Raw genomic sequence first — 16741 nt, forward strand, 5'->3', positions numbered from 1 at the left:
AAGAGCCAGGTATTGCATCTGCTAGCATTTGCTGGATGTTAATCTGCTCGATGCTCGATGTTAAGATGTTAATGATAACACGGTGCATTTTTAAAATAGTTGGTCATTGTGTCGATGCTCTTACCAAATTCCAAACTCCTTCCCTTACGTGCAGGGCCAATGCATTTGCAGCACAGCCATGCCTGAGTAATGATACAACCAGCAGATCCTAGCCCAGTGTGCATTTCCTATATCTACTTATCCTTTCTCCAACATTCCAGGTTTTCTCAACTGGCCAACTTGACAGGTTTTCCAGCCTTTGTAGTCTCAGTGGACGATAACCATGATGGCCTGTACAACAGCCTCTATGTGAGTGGTTTGTCACTTGTTTTTGAGTAAATTTGATGAAATGGAAACTATCTATTTTCTCATGAGTGTTTGTATTGCATTGTTTGCTTTGGATACATTTTACAGTATCGAGCTTAGTTTTTGGTGTTTAAAGTCTGATGTATAACGATGTTGTGTTGGCACAACAGGACCGTCAAGTCAAACAATATGTGCTTAGGAACTCTTAAGCCTTATTAGTGGTTCATTTCCTTTTCCTTTGTCTGACTCATGCCATGTTTCAGATCATGGGTAGCTGGTGGAATGAGGAGACTGCGTGTGGGCAGGAAGGTCTGCGGTGAGAGGTGCGAACCGAGGCTTTGCTTTAATTTGCTTTCAGAGATCTGGGACATTGTGGTTATTTTCAACAGTCCAAAATGTTTCATAATGCACCTTCTGCTCTCACATCTGGTGTGGTCCATTATGTATAGACCCAAAAACAATAGCTTGATGATGATTAATTGGTGTAGTGTGGTGTGGTGTGGTGTGGTTGTGTGTTCGTGCACATGCACAGGTTGGAGTTATTTCTAACATTGACAATTTGCACGTTTCCATCACACTTTAAATTTCAAATAGATTCCGTGCTTGTTTTGTGTCACCTCATTCCTCCATGAGCCTACAATTTGTGGAATATATATATATATATATATATATATATATATATATATATATATATATATATATATATATATATATATATATATATATATATATATTTTAAACAAAACTATTGAGGAATTTATTTATTTTTTATTTTACTCATGCTTATGACAGTATTATTTCATGAAGGTCGAGCCTCGTGGAACAGCTGGACACCAGAGGGGAGGAGGACAAACCAAAAACAAAATGTGGAGGGGAACACCAAGCAGGTGATGGAGCATACAGCCAAAACAATACCTGGGGGCAAGATCATTGCGAATACGAGGCCTAATGAGATGGTGGTAGACATGGGGAAATGGTTTCACAGAAAAGAGGGACAAAGCCTGTGAAGGTGCACTGAATGATTGAATTGAGAGCCCCAAGGAATGAATGTTGAGATCAACATGTGGAACCTCTTTTGGGGCAGGGCAGGGGATGAGGTGGCTAAGTGGTGATGGTTCGTTGAGTGAGAAAAGTTGAAACAACTTAAAACATAACTACTGGTATATTGTTTTATATCCATGATTTACACAAACTGAAGATTTGAAACCTTGATTGACTCGCATCTTGTTGTTGGATTAAGATCTTAGCCCCTGTCGTGGTGTTGAATTGATACAAGGTGGGTTGACTCAGCCTGTCATCCTTCCAAGGTTGACTAAATGAGTACCAGCTTGCTGGTAACAAGGGAGCATTGCATCAGTGGGGCTTCTTGGTAACAGGGGACATTGCCCCCAGAAAATGATGCAGCCAAGCAGCCACAGGCTGTATATGAATGAATGAAAAAATAAATATAGTTATCCCAGTTCAAGAACACTTGTGTTGATATGTACAGTATACAAGTTTGGTGACTTTGATTTTTGCCAAAATCCAAGGACCGAATAAAAACTGCCATGAACATGTAAATATGTACAAAAGATAGTTTTTGATATTTCAATATCCCATGAAGCTCTTTTCCAATTACATAATTGTTCATCAAAAAGTATCCCCCCCCCAAATATGCAAGGGATAATCCTGTGCCAGCAAAACATGGTACAGATGGAAGTCATTATCTATGTTTTCAGCTCGTGCCACACATTCTTACAAGGAACTCCGTATTTAACATTCTTTCAGCAGTTGAATAAATATTAACTCATAAAAACGAAGACAGTTGCTTTTTAAACCTATAAAAATATTGTTGCGAATTCGCGCCCGCCGGCGTGCGATCGGCCGCTCGACTCGAATGGCGGCCGCCTCGCCCACCGGAACGGACAATTCTGTCGTGACCCTCTCGGAACAACGCCGGGAGCCAGTCACGGGTGGGGGTTAACCCCACCACGACCGTGCCAATTGCCCACCCGCGCAGGATAGGGTTGCTCGCCAAATTCGATCTACCTAAGTACCTGCGCGGATGGTCGACCGGGCGATCGTACCTCGCCGCAGGCCGACTCAGGACACAAACCGCTTAAGCGGTCCATTCCATGCTATCAGGATAACCGAGCGGTGTTATCGTCGGCCTCGACGGTTCCGATTAATTATCGGGCGTATTAAGCCCACTACGAACCCTTTACGTGAAGCAGGATGGAGAGTCAATAAAGAAAAGACGAAGCAAAACGGGAAAACAGTTCACACAATGCACATTTATTACGCGACATACGGAAAGCACACATATACAGCCAAACAGTCAGAATGCACCTATATCAGGAAAACAAAAGAAACAACGACGCAGAGTTATAACCGAATACGCGTACACACGGCAACACTTACACAGTTCTACTTTACAAGACACGGCGCCACACACATTTACTCAAAAGCAAAAGAAAGAAGCCACCCTCATAGACAAGGGGGCAGACGGGCATGTAGGCCAATATGTGCGCGGGACCTGAAGGAGCGGCCAGGTCCGTGAGACCGGGTGGGTCCTACCCGCGTCCTCGTGGCGTGTTGGCGGATGAGCCGCAGACGTGGCCGCGTGGCTGTACCCCGACTCCATGCTCCTTCGCGGGTTTCGTTGGCACGACGTTTGGAGTGGGGTGGGAACGGGGCCCCCTTGTTGCACTATCTCAGCGCGGGGGAAAAGGGGGAATTGTTGATGCTCTGGGGGAGGGAGAATGGCTGGTTGGCTTGGGTCCCGCGATGAGCGATCTCCCGCCGCGACCTCGTCGCCGACCGCCGTCCTTCTCGCCTCGGACCCGAGCTCCTTGGCCTCTTGCCACAACTCTCCTCGGCCGACTGCAGAACCCAACTCGACGCCTTCGCCTCCCGACTCCACTCTCTGCCACACTCCGCCGCTGCCACACTCTGCTCTTCCAAACTGACTCTGCCAAAACTCTCACTCTCCGCCCCCAAACTCTCTGCCAAAACTCTCTGCTCCCAAAACTGACTCTGCCACGATTCGCCTTGCACTCGGCGTTTTATAGGCTGGCAGGAGAACCAATATGCAAATTTCTGGATCAGAATGATCTCGGAGGCGGAGCCACGCTCGCACATTGGACGGAGGGAAAGTGGGCGTGAACCTCCCCTGATCCTAGAATTTGCATATTTCGATTTCACATGGACCCGCCTGGAGGCGGGGCCAAGCCGCTCCGCGCTTGCTGATTGGACGAATCAGAAGTGGGCGTGTAGCATTCTTGATCCGAATTTTCCCTCGGAAAGGCCGCTATTTGCACTCGCGGCTCGGTGGGTATCGCTTGAACGAGCCCAAGACAGCCCGACACTCAGTGTTCACAGGTGATGCGGGAATGGCCGTAGAAGGAGAGAGGTGAGGGTGGTGGAGGGTTTTTGGTGGTGGTTTGATGGTTATGGCGGTTGATTCAAAATATAGATAGAACAGAAAAACGCCTAACTCAAAGCGTCGCAGCCCGAATTAATTGCATAAATTCCCTCAAAACAATGGGTTTGGGGCTAACTACACATGTACTTAGAGTTATCTCACCTACGGGACCTGAATGGTGGTTTGCGAATTTCCACAGCCGTAACAATATAAATAGTTTTCAAATATATAAAAGCACAATAACAATGACTTGGTTTTCTGATAACATCTTATTGGAACATCTTTACCGGCCTCGGTGGTGTTGTGATATGGGGATACCGGAGGATAAGGTTCAAATCCCAGCCGAGTTATACCAAAGACTCGAACTAGAGAGTTCATAGAACACGTTACCTCCTGCAGTGTTCAGGTATATACTGTCGAACCCCTCAACTTGTGGGGGATACCATCTTAAAAAATGCTATGAATGTCGAATCCGCAAATTTTGGGGCATTGTTTCAATGGAAAAAGTGGGATAAGTTCCCAGTGGTTCATGACCCGTGAAAAATACTGTGAATTGCGACACCGCAAATGTCGCGCATTGTTTCAATAGAAAAAGAGGGATAGGTTCCTGGAAGTTACTGATTCACAGGGGAAACTTTAAAAAGTTTTAAATCTTTTCAACTGTGGATGTACATGATTACAGTTTCATAAAGATAGGACCACTCGACATGTAGCTTATTTGGACCCTGGCCTAATGTAACCCGAATTTGGTAGCATTCTGACTGGTGGGTCTGGAGAAGAAGATTTTTGAAGGAATTTACGTGATTTTCCTAAAAATTGACTAAGTCAGCCATTTTGACACACTTCTGGTCATGCGATCAGCATGACCTCTGCAATTTAACATCCTTACCCTCGTCTAATCTTGTGATCCAAATATGGTGGCATTCTGACTGGTAGGTCTGGATAAGCTTAAAAAATGCTTCCCATTTTTTAAAAAAGACATCATCAGGCACCATTTACAATGTTTATTCAAGGAATGAAATTAACAGTATATTTAAAGTGATTAAACAACCGTACTGTAAAAGTTTTTTTTTAAAAAAAACAACAGCAGGTCCCGTTTCAAATTTTTATTTGCACAAACACACGCAACTTTTCAGATGATAAAATCCAGTGAACTCAGTGGAGTCCTCTGAAGACGATGCAGGTGAGGGTGCTGATGAGTTGTGCATTGAAAGGAATGTTGGTCAGGGCACTGAAGCAGGTGAGGGTCTTGAGAGTCGCTCACTAAAGGGCAGGCAAGAGTGGCAGGAGAGTTTGCTGATGCTCCTAAGGTGGAGGGACCAGGATGGAGGAAATGGGTGATCATGAGCTGCCTGGAAGATTGCCACAGGTTTCAATGTAGTTCACGTCATCACGTCATCCAACCCCCTCTTGAACTTGAGGCAATGCTCCATGACTGGATCGACATCTTGCATCCTCTCGGTCATTGACCACATGTCATGCAGGCATCTCAAGCAGGAACTTAACTATGAGGTTGGACCTCGGCACCTCTTCCTCTCCATCACTGCCTGCTTCTTCCTTCTGAGAAACCTAAGTAATGCCATCCAACTCCTCCCCGGTGAGCTACTCAGCATGCAAGGCAATAAGATCATCCAACTCCTCAGGCTGCATGTCGCCAAAGTCTTCCTCTCCCACCTGCTGTGCCAATCTGACAATTTCATGCCTCTCCTTTGGGGGCCCTCGAAGTGCTGAATAAGCAGTCTGAGCCGCTGGGATTACGGGTTTCCTGGGTCAAAACTAAGATCCAGTCTTTCAATGACATCTTGGATGCTGCTGTCGTGTCTATGTCTGTTTGTGGTGAGGATGTTGAGGTCTTGGAGAGATTCACTTACTTTGGCAGTGATATTCATGTCTCTGCTGGCTGTGAGTCAGAGGTCAAAAGACGTCTGGGTCGGACCTGGGGAGTCATGGATTCACTGGATAATGGGGTGTGGCGCTGCCGGTACCTGTGCGGGAGGACGAAAGTCCGAGTCTTCAGGTCCTTGGTGATGCCAGTCTTGCTCTATGGATGTGAGACTTGGACTCTGACCAAGGATCTGAGACGGAGACTTGATTCCTTTGGTACCAGGTCTCTTCGGAGAATCCTTGGCTTTCGCTGGTTGGACTTTGTGTCCAACGAGCGGTTGCTGAGAGAGACTCAAATGAGATTTGTTACCTGCATAGTCCATGAGCACAAGCTGCGGCTGTATGGACATGTGGCTTATTTTCCTGATGCTGATCCTGCTCACCAGATTCTCTCAGCGAGGGAGTCTCGTGAGTGGAGGAGGCCAATGGGCTGACGACATGCCTCGTGGTTGCAGCAGGTTGATCGGCATCTCAAGGAGATGGGGATGGGCCAGGCATCTGCCTGGGGGATGGCCAGACGGAGGCCCCTGGAGTACCGGCGGAAAGTGGACGCAGCGACGCGTTGCTTTGGCGCATGCTCCCATACTTAACCTACGTGACCTCAGTGTTGTCGGGAAAGCCTCTGAAGTTCTTCACTGCCTGTGGCTAAAGGTTGTGCCAGCAGGCATTGATGGTGGAGGATTTCACCTCGTCTATTGACTCTGTGCTGATGAAGTGGACGATGTTGAACTCCTTCCAACACTGCCCGACGGTGAGCTCTGGCTCAATCACATCCAAAATGCAGCGAAAGGTGCAATGGGTATAGTAGGTTTTGGAAGTCGAGATTACCCCTTGGTCGAGTGGCTGGATCAAGGAGGTGTGGTATTGGGTGGCAGGAACATCACCTCGACATTTGGGTGAGCCAGGAGCATTGTCGATGAGCAGGAGAATCTTGAACGCAAAGTTTTTTTTTTGTTGTTGTTGTTGTTGTTTTCTCACCAGCTACCTCTCCACCTGAGGGAAGAAACGGTTATGGAACCAGTCCATTAAAATTTCTGCTGTCATCCACGAAAATTACTTGATTACCATCGCAAGTCATCCCACAATCCAAAGCCATGATCTTTTCGACCCACGTTAACCCCCCATCCCAATCCCTCCTTCCAAATTTCCAGTTTTCCCTCCTAATAGTTTCCTTCTGTATCCATCATGTCCACCTCATGCATCTTCTCCTGTCCCCCATTTCTCCCCACACCCATTGTTTGTACAAGTCTCCCTTTATCTTGTCCTTCAATTTCACTGTTGGTGTCCCCTCCCCCTCCCACCCCACAACTCCCCCCTATATTTACAGCTCCTTTTATCCTGTTGCATCCTGATCAGTTCAGTGTGCTACTACTTCAGTTCAGTGTTCAGGGAAGGCAATGGCAAACCACTCTGTATAACCTTTGCCAATAAACTGCAGTCGTTAACGTCATGGCTCTCTGTGATACACAGCACGCGCACGCGCACGCGCACACACACACACAACATCAAATGCATGGAGGTGAGGTATACTGACCTCTTCAAGGTAGTTTCACACCAATAAATTGCCAATGAGACAAAATGGATGATTTGCACACTTGACAGAATATTTCAAAGGATGTGACCATTTCCATGTCCCCAAATGTCAACAGACAAACATTTGGCTTCTTGTCTCCTCCAAATGACGTATCACACCCCACGACGCTTTGTTGCTGGGTGTTCAACCCATCAATAAAATTAGTCAATGGAATTTTTTTTGGATCTTGTTGCACCTGGACAAGAATACAAGTACTGTGGATATGTTTGTACATATTTATATTAGTTGTGTACATTCTGCACCAAATACAGGACAATCCCATCTATGAGAAACATGTTTCGTAATGAACAGCACTTTTGGTGGACAATCATCTTTTAACAAACGCATTTCAGTACGGCATGATGAAAAGCAAAATGTGTATGTGTATATATATACATATATATATATATATATATATATATATATATATATATATATATATATAATATATTAACAAAATAAAACAATGAAATTATTGAACCAATGCAGTAAGACGAAGTATAACTGTATATGGTTATCAGGTCGTTCGATGCCATGTTGACCAAAATGGAACTGCAAGTTGAAATGGCAGCACACCACACTTGCACTGTTGATACTCAAGGCACACTTTAGCTTGATGGGGAAGGAAGATTTGGTGGAATGAATATTCGATACAACAACAACACCATAGAATGTATCTGTTCATTTTAACGGTGCTCTTCACTCCACTTGATACGTGAGCACGATGAGTTCAAGTCGAAAAATTTCCTAAAGATGTCCCATAGTCCCTTTTGTCAATGCACCATGATTTTTGTTTTGGAGTGGTTAATGATGGCAAGGTGACACCATTTTTATCCTGAGAAAAATAAAAGAAAGTATTGTCGTTGTCCACTCCACTTCCCTGATGCTGCACGGACCTCTTGGTGATGCCGCGTGAACCGCTCATGATCGATTGCCCTTTGAACCCGTCTGGTTTCCAGTGCTTAGTGCTTCCCAGCATCAGGTTCATTCAGTGGTTGTTGAAGAGCAGCTCTCAAATCATTCCAGAAGGTGTCTTGCTTTTCAGGTTCCTTGGGGAATTCCAGCAAACATTTCCGTCCCAACAGCTGTTTCAATCGGACGAACCGGCGTGGGATAGAATCATGTTGAAGCTTATCAAGAAGGACCAGAATTAACCTGTCTTCCGCAGACTGCATGAGCCTCTGCTGAGCAAAGTAGAATTCATAATGACACCAAGCGCTGGCCACAAAGTTCTCACTGAGAAGGAACACCGCACGTCGACTGCCTTCGATGCTCTCCATTATGTTATCTATAATTGGTCTTCCAGCCATAAAGTCTCTCTCATGGCAGCACACACGAAGACCTTCGGCCTCGAGCTTCTGTATCAGATCATAGGACCACGCTGCATCTTTCTCACTGTACGACACAAAAGCATCATACAGGAAATCTGTTTCTGGATCTAAGTGGCTTTTGCCTTTCAGCCGTATCCAGTACCAACCCATTCTCATGTACCAAGGCCCATGGCATTTTATAAACACCGTGATCAGAATAATCAACACCACCGTGATTGATGCAAGGCCAATTGCGGCTTGTATCCCAAGTGAACATTTGATGTCATCCACAGTGTAAGTCAAAATGGGTTTTCGTTTTCCTTCCCACGTCGAACGAGATGTACACAGATAATTCTCTACATGAGAGATGTTCAGCTCTGAGCGTTGACTGAAATCCTCGATAAACCAGCGAAGATCACAGGTGCAAAAGAAAGGGTTGTGCTGGGCATCAAAGAGCTTCAATGCCAAAAGACCTTCAAGCGAATCTTTTTCTAAGCCCTTAAGCTTGTTCCATGAGATGTTTAGAAAGATTAGACTTGGAGGCAACGCACCTGCTGAAATGTAATACAGCTTGTTTTGACTGAGGTCCAGGAAGTGTACATTGGGAGGCAGTGTATTTGGATTCAATGAAGACAGTGTATTCGAACTGAGGTTTATGTTTGACATTGAAATTGGGAACACCTGCGTGCCAAGTGTAGTGATGGAATTATGGCTGAGATTGAGTTGAACTAGTCCCTGTGGGAGGGAAAACGGGTTGAGGGATGAGATGAGGTTACGGCTTACATCAAGTTCTCTCAAAGACATGTTGTGTAACTGAACGGTTGTTAACCGATTCCCTTCCAAACCAAGAACAGATAGATTGGCAAAGTGTTCCGGAAACCAGTCCGGGATGTTTGAGAGCTGTGTGTAAGACAAGTCGAACTTCTTGAGATGTTGTGGGAAGCAAGGTTTCAACTCTTTGAGTGGATTATTGGAAATGTCCAACTCTTCCAGTGTCTCGAACATACCCTCAATGTAATAGCAACGGCCTCTTCCCTGGATGCTGTTGTGGCTTTCCTTGAGAGATCGGAGTGCGATTAAATCTGCGAAAAACTGCCAGATCTTCAACCGTTGATGGGTCAATTGAACCAGTCTCAACTTGGTCAAGTAGACAGCACAGTTGCAGTGTGTGACTGACTTTAGGTGTCCACTTTTTAGGTGGATTTCGTGCAAGTCTGGTAGTTGTTCAATCATGCCACAGTCCAAATAATCTGTGTTCATATTGTAGAGAGTAAGAGTGTGCACGGTTATATTTTGAGCCTTTGCAATGTCTCCCAAAAAATAAAGGATTTGTTCCGTATTCCTCTCAATGGACACAGTTAAACCATCTTTATGCCCAAATGGAGGCACACAAGGACGGAATGCAGCTTTCTCCTGATCCTCGATCACACCCACGTTAATAATTATTTCGATGCTTGGATCATCCTTTACAGAAAGCAGCAATGACTGCAAATCTTTCCAAAGCTTCACCTCTCCAGAAAGCCTGAGCTGCTTAACAAAGAGATTTCCTGTTATGTTCAATGACATATTGGAACTTATCTGAGGGTTAAAGAAGAGTTCCAGAAGGTTCAGTCTATTCCCAAAACTAACATCATTAGCTTGTGCACGAATTGTTAACTGACTTACGTTAGTTATGCGAAGGTGTTTGAGCGTTTTTATGGATTTGAAGTCTTGCTGAAGGATTTCACAACCAGATGCCATTTCCACCGTGAGAGTGTGTAACCGTAGGTGGCTGAGGTCGCTGAGATTTCCCACATGGTAGCTCATTATTGAGAGTTCCTTCAGGTGCTGCAGATCTGAGAAATTCACCGTAGGCCTGTGGACAGTGTTGTCCAATACTTGCCCGTGGAGCTTCAGAATTTGGAGAGCGTGCAGGTTCGAGAAACTTGACGCTTCAAAGCAACACAGGTGATTTTCCGACAAGTCAAGTATACTGATATGCTCGTGATCCACAAACAAAGCTTGGCACACTGAGTGAAGACCACAGCTTGAAAGGTCCAGTCGATCAGAAGAGTCCCACCTTGTTGAACATTCACGTTGCTTTGTATCATGGGTACAGGATGTCAAACAGGCAGTATTGGATGCCCAGGAAAGATAGGTGCAAAAAATAGTGAGGATAATTGCAATGTTCAGCATGGCCGGTCCACTTCTGCGGGGCAGGAAACTTTCCACAATAATTTCTGTTTGGGATGCAAAAGAAATCAAACAATTAATTATTTTACTTACAAGCGGAACTTGCATTCGACTTGGTGAAAAAAACAGGGATAATTGGAGCATTCTTTGTTTTATCCATAATGATGCATAATTTGTTCAGTTATGGCAAAGCTGCTAAAGGTCTTTCTTCAATTGGTGTGTCAAGTTACTGGTCATGTCATTTGAAATGAAAAGTTGGGTACTACAGTTAACACCAAGTATAAGTAACACTTTCTTTAAAAATGAGAAACTCTTTTTAAAAACACTTCAAATAACCAACAGAAAAACATTTGAGCAATATGGGACTTTCAAAATGATGTAAGAATGCGAACGAGGCCTTTCCAGCAATGTGTTGTGTGTTTACAGCGAGTCTGTTCTGTTCGCCGTGAACTTTTAACCTGCCGTCACCAGCTCAAAATCTGTGATTGAAATCGTCCTTTTAAACACAATATTCAGCATTTTTACGAGAAATGGCAATTTTAAAATGCTTAACCATCACTGTTCTGTTCCTTAATGATAATTAATCAAACTCACGAGAATATTGGATAAAAGAGAAATATCTGTGGATGAGAGCAGTCAAGTTCATACCATTTTCCTGCAAGGGCCAAATAAAAATTGAAATACCAGTTCATCGTCTGGATTTTTTTTAAAAAGAAGGAAGCCCTTTTTTATATGCCCGAGATATATATATATATATATATATATATATATATACATATATATATATATATATATATATATATATATATATATATATATACATATACATATATATATATATATATACATATATATATATATACATATATATATATACATATACATATATATATATACATATATATATATATATATATATATACATATACATATATATATATATATACATATATATATATATATATATACATATATATATATATATATATACATATATATATATATATATATACATATATATATATATATATATATATATATATATATATATATATATATATATATATATACATATATATATATATATATATATATATATATACATATACATACATATATATATATATATATATATATATATATATATATATATATATATATATATATATATATATATATATATATATATACATATATATATATATACATATATATATATATATATACATATATATATACATATATATATATATATATATATATACATATATATATATATATATATATATATATATATATATATATATATATATATATATATATATATACATATATATATATATATATATATATATACATATATATATATATATATATATATATATATATATATATATATATATATATATATATATATATATATATATATATATATATATATATATATATATATATATATATATATATATATATACATATATATATATATACATATATATATATATATATATATATATATATATATATATATATATACATATATATATATATACATACATATATATATATATATATATATATATATATATATATATATATATATATATATATATATACATATATATATATATATATATATATATATATATATATATATATATATACATACATATATATATATATATATATATATATATATATATATATATATATATATATATATATATATATACATACATATATATATATATATATATATATATATATATATATATATATATATATATATATACATATATATATATATATATATATACATACATATATATATATATATATATATATATATATATATATATATATATATATACATATATATATATACATATATATATATATATATATATATATATATATATATATACATATATATATATATATATATATACATACATATATATATATATATATATATATACATATATATATATATATATATATATATATATATATACATATATATATACATATATATATATATATATATATATATATATATATACATATATATATATATACATATATATATATATATATATATATATATATATATATATATATATATGTATATAATCAGGGCTTATTATGTGATACCGATCGTCCGTCCGTCCGTTCCTGTCTGCACTCTAACTCCCAAAGTTTTCAACTTTCACGTTTCATATTTGGTACATAGGTACAGACTGTGGAGACGGTGTGTCGCCACATACGTTCGTCATCTAAAGTGGTTGCCATGGCAACCAGGACGCTGTTTAAATGTACTCATGGAGGTGTCATTGAGAGTTGGACAGGTGGCTTTCATAATGTGGAAGTGAGTTGCTTTTAAAAATGTGGAAGTGAGTTGTTTTTAATAATGTGGAATTGAGTTGTTTTTAATAATGTGGAAGTGAGTTGTTTTTAATAATGTGGAAGTGAGTTGTTTTTAATAATGTGGAAGTGAGTTGTTTTTAATAATGTGGAAGTGAGTTGTTTTTAATAATGTGGAAGTGAGTTGTTTTTAATAGTGTGGAAGTGAGTTGTTTTTAATAATGTGGAAGTGAGTTGTTTTTAATAGTGTGGAAGTGCGTTGTTTTTAATAATGTGGAAGTGAGTTGTTTTTAATAATGTGGAAGTGAGTTGTTTTTAATAATGTGGAAGTGAGTTGTTTTTAATAATGTGGAAGTGAGTTGTTTTTAATAATGTGGAAGTGAGTTGTTTTTAATAATGTGGAAGTGAGTTGTTTTTAATAGTGTGGAAGTGAGTTGTTTTTAATAATGTGGAAGTGAGTTGTTTTTAATAGTGTGGAAGTGCGTTGTTTTTATTAATGTGGAAGTGAGTTGTTTTTAATAGTGTGGAAGTGCGTTGTTTTTAATAGTGTGGAAGTGAGTTGTTTTTAATAGTGTGGAAGTGAGTTGTTTTTAATAGTGTGGAAGTGAGTTGTTTTTAATAATGTGGAATTGAGGTGTTCTTAATAATGTGGAAGTGAGGTGTTTTATCATAAAGTGGAAGTGAGTTGTTTTTAATAAAGTGGAAGTGAGTTGTTTTTAATAGTGTGGAAGAGAGTTGTTTTTAATAGTGTGGAAGTGAGTTGTTTTTAATAATGTGGAAGTCAGTTGTTTATAATAGTGTGGAAGCGAGTTGTTTTTAATAGTGTGGCAGTGAGTTGTTTTTAATAGTGTGGAAGTGAGTTGTCTTTAATAGTGTGGAAGTGAGTTGTTTTTAATAGTGTGGAAGTGAGTTGTTTTTAATAGTGTGGAAGTGAGTTGTTTTTAATAATGTGGAATTGAGGTGTTTTTAATAATGTGGAATTGAGTTGTTTTTAATAATGTGAAAGTGAGTTGTTTTTAATAGTGTGGAAGTGCGTTGTTTTTAATAGTGTGGAAGTGAGTTGTTTTTAATAATGTGGAAGTGAGTTGTTTTTAATAATGTGGAAGTGAGTTGTTTTTAATAGTGTGGAAGTGAGTTGTTTTTAATAGTGTGGAAGTGAGTTGTTTTTAATAGTGTGGAAGTGAGTTGTTTTTAATAGTGTGGAAGTGAGTTGTTTTTAATAATGTGGAATTGAGGTGTTTTTAATAAAGTGGAAGTGAGGTGCTTTTAGTAATGTGGAATTGAGGAGTTTTTAATAATGTGGAAGTGAGTTGTTTTTAATAGTGTGGAAGTGAGTTGTTTTTATAAAGTGGAAGTGAGTTGTTTTTAATAATGTGGAAGTGAGTTGTTTTTAATAATGTGGAAGTGAGTTGTTTTTAATAATGTGGAAGTGAGTTATTTTTAATAATGTGGAAGTGAGTTGTTTTTAATAGTGTGGAAGTGCATTGTTTTTAATAATGTGGAAGTGAGTTGTTTTTAATAGTGTGGAAGTGCGTTGTTTTTAATAGTGTGGAAGTGAGTTGTTTTTAATAGTGTGGAAGTGAGTTGTTTTTAATAGTGTGGAAGTGAGTTGTTTTTAATAGTGTGGAAGTGAGTTGTTTTTAATAATGTGGAATTGAGGTGTTTTCAATAATGTGGACGTGAGGTGTTTTTAATAAAGTGGAAGTGAGGTGCTTTTAATAAAGTGGAAGTGAGTTGTTTTTAATAAAGTGGAAGTGAGGTGTTTTTAATAGTGTGGAAGTGAGTGGTTTTTAATAGTGTGGAAGTGAGTTGTTTTTAATAATGTGGAAGTGAGTTGTTTTTAATAGTGTGGAAGTGAGTTGTTTTTAATAAAGTGGAAGTGAGTTGTTTTTAATAATGTGGAATTGAGGTGTTTTTAATAATGTGGAAGTGAGGTGTTTTATCATAAAGTGGAAGTGAGTTGTTTTTAATAAAGTGGAAGTGAGTTTTTTTAATAGTGTGGAAGTGAGTTGTTTTTAATAGTGTGGAAGTGAGTTGTTTTTAATAGTGTGGAAGTGAGTTGTTTTTAATAAAGTGGAAGTGAGGTGTTTTTAATAAAGTGGAAGTGAGTTTTTTTAATAAAGTGGAAGTGAGGTGTTTTTAATAGTGTGGAAGTGAGTTGTTTTTAATAGTGTGGAAGTGAGGTGTTTTTAATAAAGTGGAAGTGAGTTGTTTTTAATAGTGTGGAAGTGAGTTGTTTTTAATAGTGTGGAAGTGAGTTGTTTTTAATAATGTGGAATTGAGGTGTTTTTAATAATGTGGAATTGAGTTGTTTTTAATAATGTGGAAGTGAGTTGTTTTTAATAGTGTGGAAGTGCGTTGTTTTTAATAGTGTGGAAGTGAGTTGTTTTTAATAGTGTGGAAGTGCGTTGTTTTTAATAATGTGGAAGTGCGTTGTTTTTAATGGTGTGGAAGTGAGTTGTTTTTAATAGTGTGGAAGTGAGTTGTTTTTAATAGTGTGGAAGTGAGTTGTTTTTAATAGTGTGGAAGTGAGTTGTTTTTAATAATGTGGAATTGAGGTGTTTTTAATAATGTGGAAGTGAGGTGTTTTTAATAAAGTGGAAGTGAGGTGCTTTTAGTAATGTGGAATTGAGGAGTTTTTAATAATGTGGAAGTGAGTTGTTTTTAATAGTGTGGAAGTGAGTTGTTTTTATAAAGTGGAAGTGAGTTGTTTTTAATAACGTGGAATTGAGGTGTTTTTAATAATGTGGAAGTGAGGTGTTTTTAATAAAGTGGAAGTGAGTTGTTTTTAATAGTGTGGAAGTGAGTTGTTTTTAATAGTGTGGAAGTGAGTTGTTTTTAATAGTGTGAAAGTGAGTTGTTTTTAATAGTGTGGAAGTGAGTTGTTTTTAATAATGTGGAAGTGAGTTGTTTTTAATAAAGTGGAAGTGAGTTTTTTTAATAAAGTGGAAGTGAGGTGTTTTTAATAGTGTGGAAGTGAGTTGTTTTTAATAGTGTGGAAGTGAGTTGTTTTTAATAATGTGGAAGTGAGTTGTTTTTAATAGTGTGGAAGTGAGTTGTTTTTAATAGTGTGGAAGTGAGTTGTTTTTAATAGTGTGGAAGTGAGTTGTTTTTAAGAGTGTGGAAGTGAGTTGTTTTTAATAGTGTGGAAGTGAGTTGTTTTTAATAATGTGGAATTGAGGTGTTTTTAATAATGTGGAATTGAGGTGTTTTTAATAATGTGGAATTGAGTTGTTTTTAATAGTGTGGAAGTGAGTTGTTTTTAATAGTGTGGAAGTGAGTTGTTTTTAATAGTGTGGAAGTGAGTTGTTTTTAATAAAGTGCAAGTGAGTTGTTTTTAATAAAGTGGAAGTGAGGTGTTTTTAATAGTGTAGAAGTGAGTTGTTTTTAATAGTGTGGAAGTGAGTTGTTTTTAATAATGTGGAAGTGAGTTGTTTTTAATAGTGTGGAAGTGAGTTGTTTTTAATAGTGTGGAAGTGAGTTGTTTTTAATAGTGTGGAAGTGAGTTGTTTTTAATAGTGTGGAAGTGAGTTGTTTTTAATAGTGTGGAAGTGAGTTGTTTTTAATAATGTGGAATTGAGGTGTTTTTAATAATGTGGAATTGAGGTGTTTTTAATAATGTGGAATTGAGTTGTTTTTAATAGTGTGGAAGTGCGTTGTTTTTAATAGTGTGGAAGTGCGTTGTTTTTA

The 16741-nt window shown here is 38.2% G+C and overlaps 2 protein-coding genes across 8 annotated transcripts in view; one reads left to right on the top strand and one right to left on the bottom strand.

Moving 5' to 3' along the window:
* Positions 1–1905, top strand: part of LOC147010515 (uncharacterized) — a 77110-nt gene extending 75205 nt beyond the window's left edge. For all 5 annotated transcript variants that reach the window (XM_085859431.1, XM_085859427.1, XM_085859430.1 and 2 more), the window contains 3 exons: positions 261–348; positions 609–668; positions 1153–1905. The gene's annotated coding sequence lies outside the window, so the exon portion shown is untranslated. The remainder of the gene's footprint in view (positions 1–260; positions 349–608; positions 669–1152) is intronic.
* The window catches only part of LOC147010516 (toll-like receptor 2 type-1), a 112442-nt gene that overhangs the window by 39983 nt on the left and 55718 nt on the right, over positions 1–16741 (bottom strand). The window contains exon 3 of one of the 3 annotated variants that reach the window (XR_015052345.1): positions 4826–6625. The exons of the other annotated variants lie outside the window; for them this stretch is intronic. The gene's annotated coding sequence lies outside the window, so the exon portion shown is untranslated. Of the gene's footprint in view, positions 1–4825; positions 6626–16741 lie in introns of those variants that run through there. 3 annotated transcript variants of the gene reach the window in all.

This window comes from Eptatretus burgeri, chromosome 16, assembly GCF_056783735.1.
Source record: "Eptatretus burgeri isolate ZD-2024b chromosome 16, Ebu_testis_v1, whole genome shotgun sequence".
Classification (NCBI taxonomy): Eukaryota; Metazoa; Chordata; class Myxini; order Myxiniformes; family Myxinidae; genus Eptatretus; species Eptatretus burgeri.